The following is a 20,032-nucleotide window of genomic DNA, read 5'->3' on the forward strand; positions in this document are numbered from 1 at the left end:
TGGGATAGGATCAGCAGTTCTTTGGCCTTGTAGTGAAAATCGGGAATCAGCAAGATGAATGGAGCAGATCAGGATTTCGGCACAGGAAATTCAGGATAGAGTGTGTCTGTCTGGAGCTCTGTCATGGACTCATATTTATAAAGCATAGTGACATCATAGAAGTATATGGCTGGGCAGGCTTAGCTAAACATGCCTCAAAACCACTGGGTTGGTCAGAGGTGCTAGTCCCTGCCTCACTCTCAGCTTGTTGGATTTCAAGGACAGGATGCCAGATTTATGATGTGAGTTTTATAATGTTCAAAACCTCCCACAGTTACTTTAGCTCAAATCCGATTTTGCCACAAATGGTACATTTATACAGTTAGAGTCTCTTGGCAAATTACATAAACAGGTTACATATTTTATGCAGACCATTCCAGTCCAACTCAGCCATCTGTGAGATGGTGTTTCGCCCTTCTACCAGTTTTTCACACTTTTCAGTGAGAATTATATTACTTAAAATTCTATAACTTTATCCATTAGAATTAGGCATGTAAGTATTAGAATTTGCAATGGCATCATGGATACTTTCCTTATAATACCCAATACTCTGCCATTTCTATTCTCAAGGTGTCGGGGGAAGCTACAATGTCTTAAATTAAAGTCCACAAACTCACATTTAAACTGCTAAACATTCACGGTTTTGCAAAGTCCTGTGGCAAAGATAAAAGTCGTAATATTTTTATTAATAACATAGTCCTTGTAGGCAAATGTCAGTATTGTTCTAAATATATGTGCATGCCTTTCCAAGGCTACTCCCTCACCTCAGGGTTATCACAAAGATGTTCTTTGAAGCTTCCTCTAGAAGTCACGGGTAGGTGTGACTTTTCACCACACACTTCTGTGTCCCAGAAGTTCCATTGTCAGACCAAAGTCTGGCCCAAGTATCACTTGTGTGCCAGTATCTTCTGTGAGGGGCCTTTTGTTTCTGGTATCCTGTCAGCAGAATCCTGTTTTTGGGCTGACCTCCCCCCATGCAGCCACTGCAGTTTGATTTAATTTTTATTATTTTTGCTGTGAATTGGAAGAAGACCTGCTGAATAGAACCATCTCATACATGTATTTTCACAGCACAATCCCCTTTCACATTGCTAGGAAGGGAGAATGTTTCTTCAACATAGTACCTTCCAACAGGCATTTTCTTCTTTAGTGTGCAAAGGCCCATTTTGAAAGCAGGCATATTCCTTTCAAATCCGGTTTTTGCATCTGCATTTCCAATATGGTTCTGTAGCTGTAGCCAGCTTGTTTTTACACAACAGTCTGTACCAAGAAAAGGTCTCCATGAAATTGACATGTGCACAGAAAACTCTGATTTTCTTTTCAAGCAGTGATTTCTGACATTTTGTAGCACAATTTAAGCGTTTCCCATGTAGCTGAAGGAAAGCTTTTGTTGATTTTCTCAGGTTTGGCTGGCACAGCCTGTCATTCAGGAATAAGGCTCTTTTCTGATGGAGTACAATGTAAATATGGCTGGGTGTGACAGGGTCTTTTTGATAAAAGCAGTTTGGTGAAAACATGGAAAAACAGCATCAGAGCGGCATCATTTTAGGGGTAACATATTCCCCTTTTCAAAGGGAATTTTGGGCTTGCAGCAAAGCAGCACTGCTTTTTCACTCCATTTCTTTAAGACAAACAAGAACATACCCTAATAGCCTTTCTGAGGGTGCTTCCTGGTCCATCTTGCCCAATGGTGCTTGGCAAAACAGTGCAGCCATCTTTTTGTTGCTGCAAAACGCAGTTTTGGTGCAATGGTGCTCACTGGAACCAGCGCAGCCATTCTGCTGTTTCTGCTGAAGCACAGCTTGGTTATGGAGAAATTCTGTTCAGTAGGTCAATGTAGCTCACAACCTGTACAATTGTATCTTTCTTGCTGTCCTTTTTAATGTTATTGCTCAATGCCAATTCTTACTAGCACATACTATGTGCCATTTTATTTGTTTATTTTTTCTTGTTTTTCTAATCTTAATTAGTTGTAAAATGGTCACTCGTTTTATTTATGTCCTATAGAATTTGTTAAATGATATGCCTAACCACACGTTCATGTAGAGTTAATAGGCTTCGTGCTATGATCTATTGTTTGGTCCTGTGTCTTTTCATCTTGATCAATAAGGCATAAGAATGCCTTTTCCCAAACCTCTGTACTTTTGTAGACCTGTCTGATCCTCCCAAAATTAGATTTGAGTCTAAAATGTCTAAAAGAAAGTCCACCACGAGCCTTTCCCCACTTGCGTCATCAAAGAAAGTGCTCCTATAATCGTCAGGCCTATCGAGGAGGTGAATGTACTTATAAACTAAATCAAACATGTGCTGCATGGTCTAAATAACAATGAACAGGCAGTTGCGTGCCATCCACTGCCCTCAAATTATGCGTATGTGTACTTAGATGGTATTGACAGTGACACGCCCAATATTCCTACTACCCAGAAAACTGTGCGATGACAATAGCAAACTAACTGATAACCCAATTGTGAGCAGAAGAAGAAACACTAGAGCATAATAAGGCAAGAGGGAGGCAAACTGACTAATATTCCATCTAATAGCCACATCCCTGCCATAAGTGGCCACAGCTGCAGATGGAACTCCTAGGAGCTGCTGTAAAAGGTTCAATATCCTATACTTTAACGAACATTGGGGTAATAAACGATAGGAAAACTAGAGAAGATACTGACACAAAAATAAATTACTTAGAAAAGATTCGAGAGGTGATGGAGCCATATTGAAATCCCCACTATGCCAATAGCAAATAGGGTTGACATCCTGGGGATTTAACTGAGCCCCAAGAATGTTAGGAGAGAATGAGGCAAGACAGATTAGTTCGAAGGAAAATAACTTCATCAAATACATTCAGTAGAAGTGTGAGAGTATCACTGACACCTAAAAGAAAAACAAAAAATGTAATCAAGAAACTTGATGTACAAGCTGTGTCAGATTCAAAAGCTTTGAACAGCTATCCAGAGAGTGGGTTTAAATCCTGTAATTGTTTAGAAGTAACCAGTGAATTACAAAGCTTCAAGGGATTATTGATTGCACTCAAAATGACAGTTGAAGGGATAAAGGAAAGCAATGAAGTACACATACATGGAAATAGGTGAGACTGCATCTCCATCAACCCTATGAACCCAAACAATCAGGAAATCAGGGTGTGAAAGGGAACAGTGGTAATCAGATTGATCAGAAAGTTAAGAATAACCCAAGAAACAATACCAAAAGTGAGCCGACTATCGAAGATTCTCGGTTCCACTACCTAAGAAACCCCACCAAGCAAGCAAAACCAGAGAATACTAATAAAAAGCTAATGCTAACATTATCCCACCGCTGATAGCTGCAAACTTCTCTCGAGAAATCAATTGATTTATAATCAATATGCAGAGGAGTGCACAGGAAACACCTGGAAGTAAGTGGGACAAAAAGCCACGTGGGCATGATCTAAGTAAGAGGGATATATGTCCTAATAATGTTCGGAGACTGGCTGAAGGAAAGCACAAAAATAAGGATACAGTAAGAAATAAGTGCACCCACTGGATCAGGCACGTACGAGATATCATTGACTTTGCCAGGAAACCTATGCAGCTATTAAGTGCAGGAGACTATGCCCAAATTAAATTGAGAAATAATAAATTGGCCTAAGGCTTCTTGGCTATAGAGCCACCAAGACACTCTAAAATCAAACTAAGGCTTAAGCCCCCCAACTTGTAAGGGTACCAACACTTGGCATAATAAGGAGCTGCCAGAGAAAATTTTGCTCAGTGGTTCCCTGCCAACCTGAGGTGGAACACATTGCGAGCCGGTTCTTCCATAGTCACCATCAGAGAGACCAACAGAGGGAGAATGGCACCCTATCCCCCTTGACCCAGGTTCCCTCCCTGCTCATGGGGCTTGGAGTTTGGCTAGTAATAAAGATTAATTTAGTCTGGTATCTTGGAATATAGCTGGCCTAGAAAAAAAAACTTAAAGATGAGACAGGGCACAATTGTATGTTCATGTATCATATTATATGCCTCCAAGGGATGTGGGCCGCGTCACAAGTCAACATGCAGAGGTACGCCACATTCCACATACCGGCCCTGAAATGCCCGAGAGGTGGCTCCAGCTGAAATTTCTTAACCTGGATTAATGTTGAATGAAATTAGGTGGTAGGCGCTCATGAAACAGGATCAGCAGACTTACAATACTTGCATTTAAAGGATGGCACGGGGCACCACCTCCTTTTACTGAACATCTGCAATAGACCAGATACACTACGTGGTAACAGAATGATTGTAAAAGGGAACAGAATCACTATAACCGAAATCTGCATCACCAAAAGCAAGCAAACGTGATCTTGGTTGGAGATTCAAATCTCCAATTGGAGCCTCCGGCCACACGGAACAATGGACGATAAGGAAACAGCATGGGACATTCCAGCATTGTTATCATCACCTCCCAGTCTGACACACAAACATGCTAAGGACGTTGCTCGCATCCTCTGTAAGTCTTGAACTGAGAGCTTACGATGCAAGATGCAAAAACGCCAAACCAGCCAAACCCACTTTTTTCAGCAATAATTACTAGTACCTCATTGGCAGTCTTCTCATCCAAGCAAGTGACCAGACATTATTGGATTATTGGAGAGCTTTGAAGTCACAGAACGAAGCGAGAGTGATCCCAGGACTCTTGGCCCAAAGCTGAGATGCGAAAGCTGGAAATTAGGGTACGAAGCAATTCCCGCTGGAAACACGGCAATCATAATCTCTGGTGAGAAGTAGAATTAAATTGGCCCAACGGACACAGCAATAGTTCCCAATCAGAGGCGTTGCTAGGGGGTGGTCTTAGGGGGTTACAGCCCTGGGTCTTTTGGCTGTAGCCCAGGATAGAAGCTCAGGGGCTACAACCAAAACGCTAGCTAGCCTCGAGTCCCGACAATCTCGACATTAGCGTAGCCCCAGATTTTTTCCAGACCTAGCAACACCCCTGCTCCAAATTATATGCAAATCGATCATTATCTCTATGGAAAATCATTACTTTGTTAACTGTATAACATGTGCAATTTGTATTTTTATTTTTATTTTTGGAATTTGTATTGCGCACACAACAGACCAAACCGTACAATGGTGCAGGACAATACAAAAATAAAAAATGCTTTGCAATAGCAACCTGCCAGATAACAAAATACTGGAAGAGCACGACACATTGATTAAATCTCCTGAACATCATGTCACGAAACCCAGAACTAAGATTAAAAACGTGCACTTAGGCACAGTGACTGCTTCAATGAGGAATGCACAAATGCTAAGAAAAGTCTCCTAGGATGTATCAGGAATATTATTAAAGGGGTAAACTGACTCTATTTGCGTACCTCAAGGGCTGTTCATAAAAACGTGTTAACCGACGTAACACCAATAGGCAATTCCTCAAAGCGAGGTGGGGTGGAATCATGGAGGCAGCCTGTAAGAAAGACAGTGCTGAACTCTGGAAACATATAGCGGCAAGCATGGAGTCGAATAGTGCTGCCATATCAGGATGCGTGCCCAAAAGTTCCTGGCAAGGTTAATTTTAACTGTTATACGTAGAAACTAGGCAGTTCCCGATAACAGATACATTTAATCAAAGTATGGTGTTTGCCCGGGACTCAAGCCCCACAGTAACTTTTAATCCATCAGTGATTTGGGTGGCGATTGTCTCGCCAAAAGGAGGGAAAGCTGCAGTTCCTGACAAAATCTCTGTTGATCTGTTCAAATCCGAGCCTGATATTTGGGCACCAATTCTCCTACAACTCTTCAACATCATGACAGCAACAGGGAAAATGCCAGCCTCATGCACAAATGCCTATTAATAAAGCAGGGGAGTGGGGTGACCATGCCAATTATCGCCCAGTCTCACTTTTGGATGCCCCGGGAAAGATCTTCACAAAAGCAGTACTCTGTCACCTGTTGAGCAGGGTAGAAGAAGCACATATCATACGTGATCTCTAGGCTGGGTTCCAAAATGGTAAGAACAGCCTGGACCAAAGTTTCCATTTATTTCTCGTTACAGAAAATTACAAACACATTAAGGAAAGCCTGTCTGTATGCTGTATTTGTTGCTCTAAGGACAACCTTTGCTGCAGTGCCTAGGAATGTCCACCAGGGTGTACTCATGGAAGGTGACATCCCCAGCCAGCTCCTGAGAGCAATACAAAGCCTCTATGCAAGCAATAAAGCATGTATCCGCTGAAACATAGTGGGTGAGACAACTGAGACATTCCAGGTACATAGAGGAAGTAGCAGAGTTGTGTACTGGGCCAAACCTCTTTGGTATCTTCATAAATAGTGTGATTAAACCCCTACTTCTCTTAAAAGCAGACTCCCCAAAATTGGGTTATTATTATCCATCTATATTACTATTTGCTGATTATGCAATCCAGATCTATATGACCCATAGTGCCCCAAATAAGCAACTCTCAGGGCCTCATTACGAGCATGGAGGTTATGAAAATAGGAAGGCGGAATGGTATTACCGGCAACGTTAACGGGTCCGGGCCATTATGACCTGACAACCCGTCAATACCGCAACAGCCCGTGCCGTGCCCCTTCATACTGGCATGCACGCATACACGTGCCCTTCGCGGCGAACATACCGGGATGCCGGTAATAGGAGGACACCCCAACTTACGCGGGCATGCACTTACCGGCATCCCGATGTGTTAATTAGGGCCTGCACGACGGCGGCAATACAGGCATCACGGACCACCCGTAAATAGAAACCTGCACTGTAGGCAACTGCCACAGGTGCACATAATCACCACAGGTGGAGTCAATGGAGCCTGTCCCAGTATAAAAGGAGCACAGCCACACACAACACCCCTTCACAGACCAAAATGATACCACTAGCTGTTGCAATCATGGGGCTGGAGGACATGCCTGTATTGCTACAACTACAGCAATAACAGCAACAACAACAACAACTACAGCTACAAAAACAGGCAGCACAGAGGAGATGCAGGAGGAGAAGGAGGGTTAGACAAGCCCAGCAATTACCACCAGTGCAGCCAGTGGTACCTCGTAGGTAGCAACCAATCCCTCGCATCAAACCCAGTCCATTCAATCCAACCCCTGAGCAGATCCAAACCCTGTACCGGTTGGACTGGGACACCATCACAACCATTGTGGACATGATACATGACAACATTGTCAGCCTCATTGAAATACGCACTGCCATCCCCCGCTACTAAAGGTGGTGTCTGTGCTCCACTTCCTGGCCACAGGCTTCTACCATCACACATTGGGCCAGCTGCATTGTATATCACAACCGCTCTTTTCATACATTCTGACCCAAGTGCTGGATGCCCTCCTGAAGCATGCTAGTACCCACATATCGCTACCACGGACTGCCCAGGAGCTTGCCGACACTAAAGTAGGCTTCCATGCAGTGGCAGGCATGCCCAGTTGTGTTGGTGCCCTCGACTGCACCCATGTCGAATTGGTAGTCCCTCATGCAATAGAGGCAGTGTATCGCAATCGCAAGCAATACCACTCTATCAATGTGCAGATGGTATGTGACTCCAACAAGATCATCACACATTGTTCGCCCGATATCCCGGATCTACACATGATGCCATGGTGCTGTGCAACTCCACGCTACCCCGTCACATGGAGCGACATGCTGGATGACGTGCCTGGCTGCTCGGTAAGTTGCCTGCCTGGCTCATGGCAGTGCATCGGGGTGGTGAGGTGGGGGATGCCTACTCCATGTGGGTGGGAATGGGGGGGATGCATACTCCACCTGGGTGGGAATGGGGGGGCTGCATACTCAACCTGGGTGGGAATGGGTGGTGAGTGGACAATGCTCTCAGAGCTAAACACTTCTGACCTGAACCTCCCAACCCGAACATGACACATCAATGCCACACATGGGATCAATGCGGTACATCAATGAAAACTTACAAAACGCACAACCAGGCCACCATGGGTATGTCAAGCGATGCATGACTAAACATGATAACAACTGTGCCAATGTGGCTACACTGCAATTATGGGAGGCAAGACATTGTTCTGCATCCACAGTACATCCGCATCAGCATGCAAGTGTACACCCTGCATCATCTTTGCAACGCAATCCACACTAGCAGACCATATTGCAGTACACAATGGATCCAATCAATCTGTGTGCATATGTACAGGGACATGTGCATGTCAACACCAAATAGCTGCAGCCACGGCCGTGAATCCTAAAGGTGGCAGCTCAGAATGACTCACACAGAACTCTTTGTGCTGCCATGCAGGTGATGGTGGTATCCCTTGAAGCTGTGGCTATTTACCCCTGTGCGGAACTCGCGGAACCGGCACGAAGAGGAGTACAATCAGGTTTATAACCGTACCTGTGTCGTGATTGAGCAGACCTTTGGCCTGTGGTTCCTCTGCCTAAGCAGGTCTGGGGGAGCACTCCTTTATGGGCCTCAGAAGGTGGCAAAGATCACCATGGCATGTGTCATGCTGCACAACATGTGCATCCGGAGAAATATACCACTGCAACCTGACATTGACATGCATGCACCGGGTGAGGATGATGATGGAGGAGAAGCAGCACTCCTGCCAGTACGTGATACACAAGATGGCCGTGCTGTACGCCAATCACTGATTGACGAATACTTCTGAACCACAGGGACGTTGATGGATATGTGTCATAAAATGATTTTGCACACAACGGGTGTATTAATGAAAACTACAGAAAAGTGTGTCCTACCTCCACCACTCACACGCCCCCCCCCAACTCCCCATGCCCCCAATGAACACGCCCTTGATCCCCTATACACCACCAACACCACCTCCCCCCACACCAATTGTCACCCCACACTATTTGCAGGCTTTTTTTGTGTTCGGGGACAGCATTTGACTCTGCCGTGCACTCAGCCTTGTCATCCGCACAGGGCTGGAGGGTGCGGAGGTTGCCGGTGTGGAGGATGGGGTGGATGCAGTTGGAATTGGCAAGGCCGGTGCAGGTTTCTGGTGCTGCAAGTGTTGCAGGATGCTGGTCAGGACCTGCATGACGGCCCCCAAACTGTCACGGATCATGACTGCACAGTCAGTAATGGCGGCAGTGTTCCCAGCAATGGCCTGACGGATCTCTCGACGTGTCTCCTCTCTGTCAGCCACATATTGGCGCACAAGGTCAATCATGGTGTCCTGCCTTGCCTCCACCCTTGACAGTCGTGCCTCCAAGTCAGTGGGAGCATCAGAGGTTGGGGGTGCTGCGGCTGGGTGTGCCATTGCAGGGCTGGCCTCCGGGGTGGTACTGAGGTCGGAACTGCAGGATCCAGCATGAGGCTGGAGAGTGTGGCCTGAGTGTCGTGTTGGGGGGTGGACGGGGGCTATTCCACATGGATTGTTCCTTTAGGTCCACGTACTCCTCTGCTCCTAGATCAACGTCACTGAGTGCGGCTGTGGCTGCTGCCTCACCCACTGAGCTTGTGGCAGCGGACTAGGTGGCAACAGCTTCCCCCTCGGCTGTTGTTGGCAGCTCTGTGGTAGCAGCCACGTCCACTACTGCGGTGTCCTCGTGTGCCTGCATGGCCTGTGCACCTGCTCTGGATTGGAATGTGGGCCGCGGTGCTGCTCCGGAGGTGGATTGGCCAGTTGCCAGCGGTCTGGCCCTGGACGTAGAAGGCCTTGTGGATGGGTCCTGGCTCCCACCTTCTCCATCAGTGCCTGTGGGGGAGGAAGAGATTCAGGGCATCATTGACGCTGTTACATGCAAGAAGCATGAGATGGTGCTGTACGGTATTTAATTTCACATGTATTGAAATCTTATAGGTGTATCACACAGGGTAGTTTCAAGGGGGGCATATTGGCATTAGCCGTGGCATCTCCATTTGGCACTGATACGTACCAGGTGGTATGCCATTGTAATGGGCATTGTGTGATGTGTTACATGCAAATGGTCCCTGTGTGTTGGGTGTCTGTTGGTAATGGGATTGGCACACACAATGCATTTCAGTGTGGCAGGGTTTGGGCCTCCATCTGGACATAGATCTGTAAATATGTGTACGATGGGCCATGCATTGCCTTGGCTCAGCTCACTTTCACATCAGTTGTGCTACGTCATGGTTTGGCCTACTGGGTTTTGAAGGGTCACTCACCTCCTTCTCCAGATGTCACAGTACCCGTCTCCATTTCCCCGAAGCCCTCTATCGCCTCCATCTGGATGGTTGTGCTGTAGGTTTCTTCCCACCGCATGAGTCTGACCGGTGAGTGCGCACCCCCGCCTGTGTCCATGGCCTCCCTACGATTGTTCCGGACCCCGAGATGGAGGTTGTCCCACCACTTTTTGCAGTGTTTGACTGTCCGGGGGGTGGTGCCTACCGCTGACACCTTGCGTGCTACCTCCTCCCAAAGTTCCTTCTTCCTCATCTGCGCCTCCCTTTTGGGGTTATTCGTGAAAACCTCATAGGCATGGGCAGCGAGGGTATCTGCCAACATATTCAATTCCTCATTGGAGGCGGTATCGGCGGGTCCCGTGATGGCGCTATCGGGGGGTTGGAGGCCCTTTACTGGGATGGTGGTATGCCCATTACCGGCATGGGGGTTCGCGCATGCTTGCGCACTCGTAATCAGCTGCTATTAGCGGCGTCAAAGGAGCACAGACCCGATACTTCCTCTATGCTGGTAATGACCCCGTTTTTAGCAGGAATCTTGTAATGAGGCCCACAGTATCCAATGTATGGTGCTATAATATGGGACTTGAAAATTAACCTAAAAAATTCAAGCTATGGTATTTCATCCAAAACGCCCCCTAAAATTAACTTGACCCTAGGTGACATAAATTAGAGCAATTGACTACCTATGATTATCTGGGCGTTACATTTACTGTGAATTGTAGTTGGGGTGAGCAAACATTGAAGTCCAATGTTGCACTCGAGCAAACTAGCAATGCAATCGCCAGGTTTGCCCAAATGCATGGTAATGGTGCTCTGACCCCTACACTTGACATCCATGAAAATGCCTAGCATTTCAGTGCTGGACTTTCCTGGTGGATGGGACCAGACTGATAGGCAAATTAATATTTCTTCTCTGTGATGGGTGCAGTGAGCTAGAACGTGGATGTAGACCCTCCTGAGTGGAAGAAATGCCATAGAACAGGTTATTTGAACCATGTCTCTCCTCACTAGAGGGGCTCCCACACTCTTCTCAAATCTATAAAATGCAGGTGATATCAGTCTCAACATATGGGGCAGAGCTGTGGGGATAGTCTGATACATCTGAACTTGCTGCCGATGAGAACCCATTCTTAAAGATAATATTACACCTCCCGAAGAGAACTGATATGACATAGTTGGCATTGCCCTACTACTGGTTCTTCACTGGATCAACTCTTGGGTTTCGCCAGACCTTCTGAAGTATAGAGATGGCATGCTTGATATTCAATCACAGGCTGGAAGTTTATCACATGCTTGATCAAGCACGTGAAAACAACCCTAGCCTCCCTAGGTCTGTTGAATCTGTGGAACCATCCTCAAGACATGACTGTCAGGTCTCCTCTTTTATTAAAGACATTTTACATAACTCACAAACAGGTCTCAAGGCCAAATGTAGCCGACTAGCATTGGGGCAGGCTTATTGGTCGAGTAAATCGAAGCTAGGGAATGAGGAATATCTGGATTATATAACACCATCCTTTGCCTGGTCCCTTTTCCTTAGGTTTAGCTTGGGTATTCTTCCCCTGGATGACTTTACACAACTCGGAGCAAGTGTGAGCAGAGATTATGCCCAAGTTATAGTGATGCAGAAGAGACAATGGTTCACTTTTTATACTTTGATCCTGATTATTTACAATATGGGCTAAAATATTTGAAACCTGTATTAAGGCTTCATAATGTTCATGACATAAGAAATGTAATGGCCATGTGTAAATGAAAAATGTCTAGACATATGGTCTGGGCTATGGCAATGCATTTACAAATGCCATGACTGAAGAGACAGATAACATTACAGATAATGGGTTCCAATTGTCGCCATGCCACCACCATAGGAGACTGAAAATTAGAAATGTGTAAGCCATGGAGGTTGTTTTACAGTAGAAATATTGGTCCTACTCACTACTGACCTTGCATCCTAATCTAATCGCAGCTCTTAGCACCTTAAATTAAAATTGTTGTTTTGCATCTATTGCACTAAATGTTCTCTTTAAGGCCCTGATTCATTGAATTATCTGCAAGGAAAATAGGGTGCATGCAAATCGGCCTTTGTCGATTCATAGAATGGAATGCGCAGTACTTTTCCTGACTTGAGTGGAGTTCGTGCTGGCTTGGCATGTCTTTGCGAGCGGCCGAGGACATTGCATGAGACTCCAAGCAGAACGTGGGCGTGGCTTGCGCAAAAGGCTATGAGGGGGCGGAACAACAAAAATGGGGAATAACTTGCGAAAAAGTGGGTGTTCTGAGGGACAGCCTGCAGGGAGTCCAGCGCATGCCCGCAATTGTGTGGCACAAGGCATATTCATGGATTTGATCGCACAACGACTCAGCTGGTTAATGGCCACGGCAGTTGTCATACGATCCGTCACCTGAAGGCAGGCATACGTACACTTGCACATACGATTTGCAGCATGCATGTGGGGTTGCTTGTTACTCAAGCTATGTTTCACTAAGTACTTAACTGCACAATTGCATGTCAGATATCAGGGTTCACGTATTCAATCGAGGTTCTGACGTAACTAAGGGGTGCGTGTAAGCAGTGCAGTGGGGTGCAGGAACAATTTACGGGAGTTTGCATGCAGATTTCCTGAGTTATTACCGAGTTACATTATGTTATTGAACCCTTTAAGAATCAAATCGAAAATGGAATGGCTTGATTGGATAAATACGAACGAAAAAGCAGTTTCTAATAAACTGCTAAGCCATCTGCCATCTGTTGCCAACAATCTTCGAGAGCCTATGGAGTATTGCATAAAATATCCAAGGAAATTGCTAATGAAAACTCTACTGAAAGCCCGTCTCAATCTGCTACCCACCCAGGAAATCTTAGCTATAAGAGCAGCCACTAAAGAGAAAACCTGCCGACTTTGCAAAAATCTGCAAACAATAGAATCTATAAGGCACCTCCTGATGGTCTGCCCGGCGATTGCACAAGAAAGGGACGCCTTTTTCGGCCCTCTACGTATAAACTCTTTTGTAGATGATGAAGACACGTGGTGGAACCGTCTAATCACAGGAGCTCGAACTAGATGGCTAATTCCGATGGCAAAACTTCTAATCATTGCCATGGAAAAGATTAACCATCTCTCATGTCAGCGGGGAACCGCATCCACGAGCCAGATGATGATCTAGATTGACTTGCAAAGTTTAGACGATTAAAGCTCTTGCGACAACTTTCTTGGACACGAACAGCAATAGTGATCAACATTTCTTTTTTTTTTTTTCATGTATCTGTACCTACGAAAACTCCTTTGTAAAAATCTAGAAAGATTATATACAAATAAAAAGAATTAAAAAAATATGTTATTCACGTCCCTGAGTTACAGGCCTGCTTACGGTGGACCCCACGCACTGTTTGAGGGTGCTTGTATTCTTGCCCGGGGTAGTACGCAAAGGTAGCTGTTCTGGCTGCTTATGCTTTGCATGTGGGCATGTTGGGCCGTTCCGGCGTGACTTGTGAATACGGTTACTTTGCCCTGTAAATTCCAGGAAGATGCGGAGCGCACATTTTTCTTTCTATATGCAGGCTTGCGTAGTGTCCTTCTCGGCACGTGGCCCTTGCAAATGGTGAGTCTCGCCCCTGCCCCCAACAGGAACGTACATATATTGTATCCTTGTGGATATGTTGGAACATTGATTAGAAAGTGAATCACTTCTGATAGTAAACTCTTCCTTTAGATGTGTTGCACGTTTTCTTAGAATTGAAATGCATTTTATGTGAGCACTGTTTTAAATCCTAGCATAGAACATTTCTACGTGAACTCAGAAGGTTTTCAAAATTAGTCGAGGCACTCTTAACTCGGAGGTGTGTGCCTCCTATCTCAAGAGCCTTTTTACTCTTTCTAAATGTTTTGTTTTTAATACTTTAACCTAATGACCTAATGTCGAATTAAGGTTTGAAGAAGAGGAATGAGGATGACGGAAGAAATAAAGCTGCAACTATACCTTTTGCTTGACATACTTCTTTGCGGTTTTATACACTTGCCATGACGGTTCATAATGATATGTGTACTTTTCACGTAATCTCTTAAAAAGATATTATTCTTGAAATCCACATATTGAACACATTTCTGATAACTAGACATGAGAAAAGATTGGGTCAAATTGTAGACTGGTGTCGAATCCTGTCTTCACCCCTTAAGTGCGTGACCCTGGGTCCAAACGAAGTTGATCTAATTATCTATCCTTTAGTTATGAAGAAACCAGCCATATTTATGTTTGCTGAGGTGGCACTGAATTACATATGCTGATGCTAAATTGCAATTGATTCTCCTTTTCAGTGTCTTCGATAGAAATCTCTGTTTGACTTGTAACATATAGACAGCACTTTATAACACGATTGCAGAAGCATCACCACCATTCTAAATCATGTTGCAGGAGATACAGGCATGTATCGCTAGCAAGGCATCATAAACTGAGCCGCAATATTCATACCTGATTGCAAATGGCACGGCACAAACTGAGATCAAATGATATAACGCTTTTCCACAGGCAGGCTTTGATGACCACTGTTGCATAGCTAAAATCAGAACATCAAAAACGGCTTGAAATCCTCAGACATAATCCACCTTTCTGAATTAACTCGTATTGATGCATGACTGTCCAATTTAGAAAGGTGAGTTAATTCGTCCTTGGTGCCCTCTGACATCAAACCCAGGTGGAGATCCCCGGAAGTGCACCGCTTTAAGCTCCTTGCCAATTTTCCACAGATCGCTAAGAGGTTTAAGAGATTACCCAGATATTCCCTTTAACAAGTAAGCCAATCTGCGATGCTACAGTATGCATGCTGGACTCTCTGATTTCAAATACAGTTCTGCAAATTGCTGATAATGTTTGCCCTTCACCATGTCCACTGTTGCATGCTCAGCTCCCAGAGTTACAGTCCTGAGCGGCAAAGTACAAATAGAGGAAATTGCAGTGTGCTTTTCACTGAAGAGGACAGAGAAGTATAAGACAAAAAAAAAAAAAAAATCCTTGATCATCTGAAATAAAAACATATACATAGAATATAATTACACTTCTATTTTTGCCAATTCTCGGAATTTGTAAAGCAATGGAAATTAAAAGCATGCCAAAATTGAGTGAAAGCACACAGACTGACAATTCTCCATATTCACAATTTCCCTAAATTCAGGGAAAAATTGGGTATATTAAGTTAACACCATTTCACCCCCATGTGCAGTAATGCAGAGAAGGGTCAGTACAGGTTCTTCTGCACGTTATGTAAAATTGTGCAGTGGGCGCATGATCCAGGACAGTTCAGAATTATTTTCAGCTTCAATATAAAGGTGGAAATGGACACAAAACGAATAAATGCATACAGATATAGAGACGTTTCCTTATAATCTGCAACTGTTACTGCCCTCTACTCCCATTTATATTAAGGCGGTGGAGACCCACCATTGCTATATATGTTAACAGTAATTATGTCATATGGTAATGTAAGTCAAAATCTACCAACCCTATGCTTGAGTAAGAAGTACTTAACTACACAATTAAGAGTACATTGCTTCATAAAAGAGCCTTGACATTGCATATTGATTTCAAACTCTTGCTAGAGAAGTTTTTGTGAGGAGATTATTTTGATGCATTGTAAAAAAAAAAAAAAATGTAATACAAATATGAACATTTACATGTTTATGGAAAATGCATTATGAAGTCACGAAAATATGATTCTTTAGCAACGTGTGTGGTATTGTTTTCAGAGTTTACTTTTGGTGTCCACTTGCAAGACTCACATATTCTCAGATCAAAGTGTGGTATAAACACTAAAGGCCTGATTTGCAAGAGTGTTCTTCAATGGGAAAAACAGAGGACGTGATGGGTGGAAGTTTAAAATTAATCTTAACCACTGGCATCTCTCTGGGCATCCATCCAGATCATAGTTCTTCACCTGAAAAGCCATTATAAAAATGGGACATTCTTAAAACGTATCTTACAATATAAATGTGTAGTAAAGCAGTCATCAATGTGTGTGGTTGGATAACACAGGTGTTTGATTCAGCTGGATAGTGTGCTGAATTCAAGTTAACCTTGGTGTGACAAAATTACTTCTGACCTGCAGGAGCATGTTAAGATAAGCGCCGCCACACGTAATTTAATGTAAAACGTTTATTAAGTGAAAACATACGGCGGCAGGCTCCACCACGGAGAGCGAACCCAACTGCCTTTCAGAACCTTTTTCTCAACAGTCTAAACTGGAATGACATGAAGTCACAATAGTGGATTACTTACATACCTTGCCTGAACTATTTACATACAACATTATAAAAGTTGATTGTCTTATTACAATGGAACACATATGCTGTCTTGAGCAATTAGTCTGTAATTGCTTAACCTCTTAACACATCTCCCTCCTTCAAACACAAAGTTTTACTCAACATAATCTCTTAACCATGAAGGTTTGCTCCTTGTTCTCCTCATACCCTCGACACTATTCTCCTGCTCAACACTGCTGTTCCCTGAATCCTGTGTTCTTCCCACATCGCGATCTTGACTCTCACCCTCTGTAAAATCTCCATTGACATTACTCTTTACTAAACTTGACATTGACCAACATTCTCCTCCTTCTAAAATCACCACATTGTCTTTTACCTTGGCTATTCTTTTTGGACCTAAGAACTTGCTAACAGTGCACTTAGGAGACAATCTGGGATTCCTTACATACACCCACTCACCTTCCTTCACATCCAACCTCTTACATTTCTTGTCCGAATTGAACCTGTTTTCATAATCATTTTGAGCCTCCTTGATTAATGTCACAATCTTACTTCTATCAATGTTGACTGACTTATCCAAATTCAACCACCCTGGACACAATTGAGAGCCAGGTTGCCTCCCTTTAAGAGACATAAAAGGAGAAATCTTCGTTACAGTATGCGGTGTGATACAATAACCCCAAATCATTTCCCTTAGAAGTTTCTTCCAATCCAACCTTGCAGCCATGGCCAGTTGTAAACCTCCCTTTATAAATCTGTTCGCTCTTTCTACAAGTCCATTAGCCCTAGGGTGATATAGGGCCGTCCTATAATGTCTTATCCCATACTTCCTGAAAAACTCCATCATTTTACATGAAGTGAATTGGACACCATTGTCCGATATCAATTCTGTTGGAAAACCTTCCTTGTAGAAGATATCTTCAAAGAACGTAATCATCTGTTCGGTTGTGGCTTCTCTAATAGCCCTGTACTCAATCCACTTGGTGTGATAATCTACCATAACTATTAGATATTTGAGGTCCTCCCCCAAGTCTTGTAAAGGACCTATTAAGTCTACTGCCACCTTCTTCCAAGGCTCATTGGGAACACTTGGCCATCTGTTGTTTATAAATACATTTCATTGTTGCAGTTGTTCAGTTTACATCCATTCAGACAATTAAAGCCACGGCAGCACAGTTTAAAGATCGACTGCAGCAAGCTGAAATTCTAAGCAGATATTGACAAGTTGCAACCTGCATTTGACTCCCATTTCTTACAGCTGACAGTAATCACCATGGCCACATCAATTCCACCTCCCAGATCATTTTTGGAGGAGCCTGGTCGACCTTTCCTCACATGGGACAAATGGAAGGACGCTTTTGAAAATTATTTAGTGGCTATAGGAGGTGACAGGTTTTCACCGGCGCGGAAAAAGGCTCTGTTGATACACAACTTGGGGGTTGAGGGACGCAGAATTTTGGATGGTTTAGCTGGTAGTCACACATTGGATGAAAGTGATGATGACATTTATGACCAGACAGTGAAGAAGTTACGGGATCATTTTGAACCGCGAAAAAACATAAGCTTCGAAAGACACAAGTTTTTCCAAAGAGTGCAAGAACAGAATGAATCAGTGGAGTCATATGTAGCGTGTCTCAGGTCTCTGAGTTATTCGTGCGAATTCGAACAGTTGGCAGATTCCTTAATAAGGGATCAACTACTTAGATGCACCAATAACCCGAAAATTCAAGAGAAGCTCCTAGCAAGGGACATGAAGTTGGAGGAGGCACTGGATATGGCTAGAAGTATAGAGCGAACCCAACTGCCTTTCAGAACCTTTTTCTCAACAGTCTAAACTGGAATGACATGAAGTCACAATAGTGGATTACTTACATACCTTGCCTGAACTATTTACATACAACATTATAAAAGTTGATTGTCTTATTACAATGGAACACATATGCTGTCTTGAGCAATTAGTCTGTAATTGCTTAACCTCTTAACAGAGCACAAGGGTGAAGAGCACTAAAACAACTTCACGCTCACAATCCTGAGAGTCCTACAGTGAGCCCAATCATAAAGATAGAACAGGCACAGTTAAGAGGTATACCTGCTTCCCCTTTTGTGATAACGTCGACCGAGGGAAGGCTATACATTCATATTGGTTGTGAATGTGATTTAGTAGCAACCCAAAAAGCAAAATATAACAGTCCATACTAAAATAAATGTCAAATCAATGTTCTATTATATATGTATGTATATATATATATTTTTTTTTTTTGTTTGTTTTTTTTGTTTTTGTTTTTGTTTTTAGTAAAACAACTTTGTTAAAGGGATGTTATGGTTAATTTGCGCTACTAAAAACCTATGAAATTCAGTGAAAAAACGTTGTTAAAGGGACGTTGTGGTTCCAAGTAAAACCGAAAAACCCCTGAAATTCACCAGTTATGGTAAGCTAAGCAACCATAACTCACGCCACCACCGTGCACTGCTAAGCCTAACACCCAGGACATCAAAGATGACATCACAAATGTCATTGATGACATCACTATGACATTACATGTCTGACGCCCCCTTTTTTCCTTTCCTGACATATGTAGGCAACATGATTTTCTTCAGTAACAGTCAGGAACTAAACATTGTAAATGTACTATATTTGTAGACTTATCCTTCAAGTATGTTCTTACAATAATTCCCTTATGGTCCAGTCACATCATATGACACATATACATAGGGGAAGACACAACCTTGAAAGACAGCAATCCTTTTTGTGCATTAAAATTATCAGTAGAGTTATCAGCACTTTCTGATAGTTTTGATGTTTTCTTTATTACTGTACATTCCCTGTATATGCTCATATTTTTATATGTTGTACTCACCCTATTTTCCTTAGGGTCCAGACACTTCATGTGATATATATAGATAGGGTAAGTAACAGCTTTGAAACAGAGCAATCATTTCTCTGCATAAAGGTAATCAGTTAGGTTATGAACACTTTCTGCTACTATTGCTGTTTTTTTCTTACTTCAATTCCCTTGTATATATTCATTTTTGTATGTGGTGTTGTCTCTTTGTGTTTTGTCTATAATAATGCAATTATGTAGTAAGTGGGTTTTATTACCTACTTATTACAAGTTTCACTGTACGCAAAACTCTAATATGAAACCAGTTATCCTTTCACTATTCAACATGGCAAGCTTATGAATATTGCACCTCCATCATGTATGCTGCACACAATGCCTATTTTTCTACATGAGTACCTTAGTATACTGGATTGAAGTTAATAATAGAATGCTAGTTATATCAATGCATAGCTTAATGCACTAATTAGCACCTGGTATTTATTCCAATAATTTTTGACATTTTTTTTATTAACATTAAACTAAGAATCCCTTGACTTTTCCTGAAAAGTAAATGCACATGTGATGTCATCCGTGATGTCATCAATGACAGTTGTGATGTCATCTTTGATGTCCTGGGTGTAAAGCTTAGCAGTGCACGGTGGTGGCGCGAGTTATGGTAGCTTAGCTTACCATAACTGGCGAATTTTAAGGGTTTTTTGGTTTTACTTGGTACCATAACGTCCCTTTAACAAAGTTATTTTACTGAATTTCATAGGTTTTTAGTAGCGCAACTTAACCATAACGTC

This window comes from Ambystoma mexicanum, chromosome 9 (genome assembly GCF_040938575.1).
Source record: "Ambystoma mexicanum isolate Mex_15411 chromosome 9, UKY_AmexF1_1, whole genome shotgun sequence".
In the NCBI taxonomy this organism is placed as follows: domain Eukaryota; kingdom Metazoa; phylum Chordata; class Amphibia; order Caudata; family Ambystomatidae; genus Ambystoma; species Ambystoma mexicanum.